The sequence below is a fragment of the Nannospalax galili genome, unplaced genomic scaffold (assembly GCF_000622305.1).
Source record: "Nannospalax galili isolate Female #2095 unplaced genomic scaffold, S.galili_v1.0 scaffold167, whole genome shotgun sequence".
Classification (NCBI taxonomy): domain Eukaryota; kingdom Metazoa; phylum Chordata; class Mammalia; order Rodentia; family Spalacidae; genus Nannospalax; species Nannospalax galili.
Window position 1 is genome coordinate 6496502 of NW_008358534.1, and position 4396 is coordinate 6500897.

The 4396-nt window shown below is 41.5% G+C and overlaps 1 pseudogene; it reads left to right on the top strand.

The window, feature by feature from the left end:
- The first annotated feature begins 531 nt into the window (after positions 1 to 531).
- LOC103724695 lies at positions 532 to 1545 on the top strand (annotated as a pseudogene).
- The last annotated feature ends 2851 nt before the right edge of the window (positions 1546 to 4396 follow it).

Here is a 4396-nt window from a genome sequence, read left to right on the forward strand (position 1 = left end):
CTATGGCAAACCTGCATGGTAGTCAAAAACCACTCACATTACAAATGAAACAATGAAGAGGAAGTTGAAGAGGCCAAGATCTCCCAACTCCTTTCTTCAAAAATATACTCCCATTGATCTCCCATTTCCTACTAGTACTGCCCTGGGTACCAGGATTTTAATAGGATATTCAACCTCCAAAGTATAGCATCTTTGAGGTAGGGCTTGGGTCACTCTCATTTTATTCTCTCCTAGATCCCCAAACAAAGCATATAGCAGATATTTAGTAATTGCCTGGAAAGCAAAAGTTCAGAATATCTTTGTTGTATTGTTGACCCCTGATCTGATACTTTATTCCCAAGCAGAGTGTGATGTTTTCAAGAACTAACAGAATCTAAGTTGCTCTGAAATGTTGAGTGTAGTTTCTGTCTTCTGTACCCAGCTCCCCATTTTCTTTTTAAAAAGATTCATTTTTATTATTTTAGAATTATGGCTCTCTGCTCCTCCCCATTTGAGAGACAGCTGCATCTTTTTGTGCAGTGCCAGCCCCGTCCCTGAGACATGATGGTGAAGGTCAAAGTGAACAAATTTGGCTGTATTGGGAGCTTGGTCACCAGAGCTGCCTTCACCTCTGGCAAAGTGGACATTGTTGTCATCAATGACCCATTCATTGACCTCAAGTGCATGGTTTATGTATTCCAGTATGATTCAACCCACAGCAAGTTCAATGGTGCAGTCAAGGCTGAGAATGGGAAACTTGTCGTCAATGGGAAGGCCATCTCCATCTTCCAGGAGCAAGATGCCGCCAACATCAAATGGGGTGATGCTGGTGCCAAGTATGTTGTGGAATCTACTGGGGTCTTCAGTACCATGGAGAAAGCTTGGGCGCATTTGAAGGGTAGAGCCAAAAGAGTCATCATCTCTACCCCTTCTGCTGCTGATCCCATGTTTGTGATGGGTGTGACCCGTGAAAAATATGACAATTCCCTCAAGATTGTCAGCAAACCCTCCTGTATCACCAACTGCTTAGCCCCCTGGCCAGGGTCATCCATGACAACTTTGGCATCGTTGAGAGACTCATGACCACAGTTCACACCATCACAGCTACCTTGAAGACTGTGGACTGCCCCTCTGGGAAACTGTGGTGTGAAGGATGTGGGGCTGCCCAAAACATCATCCCACTGTCCACTGAGCCTGCCAAGGCTGTGGGCAAGGTCATCCCAGATCTGAATGGGAAACCCACTGGCATGTCCTTTGGTTTTCTTACACATAATGTGTCTGTTGTGGATCTGACCGGTTGCCTGGAGACAGCTGTTAAATACGATGACATCAAAAAGGTAGTGCAGCAGGCATCCGAGGGCCCCCCTAAAGGGCATCCTGGGCTATACTGAGGACCAGGTTGTCTCCTGCGACTTTATCAGCAACACTCACTGTTCTACCTTTGGTACTAGGGCTGGCATTGCCCTCAACAACCACTTTGTCAAGTTCATTTCCTGGTATGACAACGAATTTAGTTACAGCAACAGGGTGGTGGACCTCACCATCCACATGGCCTCCAAGAAATAAGAAACCCTGAACCAGTCACCCCAGAAAGAGGAAGAGAGAGGCCCTGGGCTGGGGGAGTCCCTGCCCATATCAGTCCCCAGCACACTGAATATCTCCCTTCACAGTTTCCATCCTAGACCCCCCCAGAAGAAGGGGAGGGGCTTGGGGAGCCCTACTCCCTTGAATACCATCAATAAAGTTAACTGCAACACCTCAAAAATAATTGAGAGAGAAAGAGAGAGAGAGAGAGAGAGAGAGTATGAGTGTATGCACATCAGTATGGGTGCTTGCAGAGACCAGAAGAGGGTGTCACATTCTTTGGAACTGGAGTTAATGGCATGTGTGTGCTGTCCAATGTGAGTACTGGACACTTGTGTCTTCTGTGAGTGCATTATGACTCTTAACTGTTGAGCAATCTCTCCAGCCTCTCTCTTTTTCTTTTTATTTACTTAAATTTTATTATTTTTATTTTATGTGTATGTGTGTATTGCCTGCATGTAGGTAAGTGCACCCGTGCCGTAAAATGTCCGCAGAGGTCAGAAGAGGCTGTTGGATCCCCTGGGACTGGAGTTATGGACAGTTGTTAGCTGCCATGTGGGTGCTGGGATTCGAACCCGGGTCTTTTGCAAGAACAACCAGTGTTCTTAACCACTGAGCCATCTCTCCAGCCCCTTCTTTTTCTCTTTAAAAGAAACTTTGTTTACTAATAGAATGTAGTCATACAGGATCCGTGATCAATTGAAAATGCATTTCTTTGAATGCCTCTTTGAAGTGCTTCATGCTTTCTACTTCCATGCCCTCTGTACTTAGCTTTAGTGGAAAGATAGTTCAGTGATAATTACAAACTGATTTCTTGGCTTAATTTTGTTCATACCTCTTATTCTTATGAACTAGCCTTATTTGCCCAACAAAGAGACCCCTTCAGAGATGAGTGACTAAACACAGACATAGTAGAGTCACAGTTTGACATTAACATCTCGTTTGTTGTTTAAGGATGACATACCAGGCTGATACTGAGTACAAATGCTGCATTTTCAGGGACACAAAGTGAACATTGGTATAGTTGAATCTACTAAATAGAAGGATATACTGTCAGAGTCTATTAAGTTTTATGGAATGTGGTAAAACATTTTGAGCTCGAATTATGTTATTCATTGAAAATTGCAGACATTATGTTGACAAAGAGACAAATTAAGTATCTCCTTTGGTCTCTATCAAAAGACTGAAGCCTTTCGGACAAAGTGATAGAGCAGTGGGGCTAGAGGAGGATTATTGATAGAGTATTTACATAGCATGCATGAGGACCTAGGTTCATTCTACAGCACCATAAATAAATAAATAAATAAATAAATAAATAAATAAGGCACAGTGGAAAGGAGCTTTGACCTTACACAAATGCATCTTCCTCAGGTTTTTAGATTTTTTTTAAAATCAGTGGCTTTGATGATCAATTATCAATGTGAACTTGACTGGATTTAGAAAGACCATGAAAAAGCATATGTGTGTGTGTGTGTGTGTGTGTATGTGTGTGTGTGTGTGTGTGTCTTTGAGGGTCTTTCCACAAAGGCTTAACTAAACAGGAAATACCTCAATTGTAGGCAGTTGAGCAGCACCATCCCATGGACAGGGGTGCCACAATGAATAAAAAGGAGACAGTGAGCTGGATATGACCATTCATCTCTCTATGCTTCTTGACTCTGAATACAATATGACTGTCTCATGTTCCTGCCACCCTGACTTCCATGCCATGATGGACTGTACCCTCACACTGTGCTCCAGGATGAATCATTCCTTCCTTATGTGTCAGGTGTTTTGTCAAAACAGAAATGACAAAAGTAACTAAACACTGGCAAAGTGGGAAAATACAACCCATGGATAAAGGGGCAAACACACACACACACCCATTTCCCAAGTGAGTCCTGTATCCTGTAAAGGAAGACAGCATGCATTCCTGAATGGATTGACACATATCAAAGCCCTGACTACTCAAAGTATGTATTGGGGACCAGCAGCAGCAGCATCACCCAAGAACTTCACAGAAATCTCAGTCTTAGATGCTACCTGAGACTTATAGAATCATAATCTGTATTTTATTGTAGTACTGGGGATCAAACCCCAAGACGTAGTACACGCATGAAATCTGCTCTTGCATTAAACTTTGAGAATTATAGGTCTAGGTACTGAATTTCAGAAAAAAGCAAGAAGCTATCTAGACAGCTCTGACATGATTTGTATTATTATAACTCTTAACAAATGTATAACTAATATATAACATCTTAACTAATCATAACCACATTTGTGATCATAGCAATGCTGATGATTCCTACATCTTTGTTTTCAATATTTTAGCAAGTTTTACAACAGAAAAAAGAAAATGAAATCAAAGTTCTGAAAATCCTCAATAGGATATGAGTACTTTAAAAAATACCAGCTCATCCATTCCCCAGACGTTCTCATGGGGAGAGAGCAGTCTACTGACATATGCAGAAGGGGAGGAATTAGTTAAAATAAAAACATGCATTCTTTTGCTTCTTTTAGAAGATCAGAGTTGAAATTATATTTTAAATGCATTCATTTGGTTTATAAAGTTTACAGGTATGTCACTGTAAGCACATATTGAAAACTTTTCCCAGCCCGTGGTTCACCTGCTCGGACTAATTCCCAAAGAGGCAGAAGTGCCCAGTGACAGTGTCTTTTAGCTGAGCATATTATATAGCTTCCATTTTTAAAAGGGAATTTTATGGGCTTATACTTTTCCTTTGCCACTCAACAAATCAAGCTATTTTTAGTCACAACTAGGATATAAACTACATGGTGCAAATATCAAGAGTCCCAGTATTCTATCATTTTACAAAAGTCATTCATGGTCATC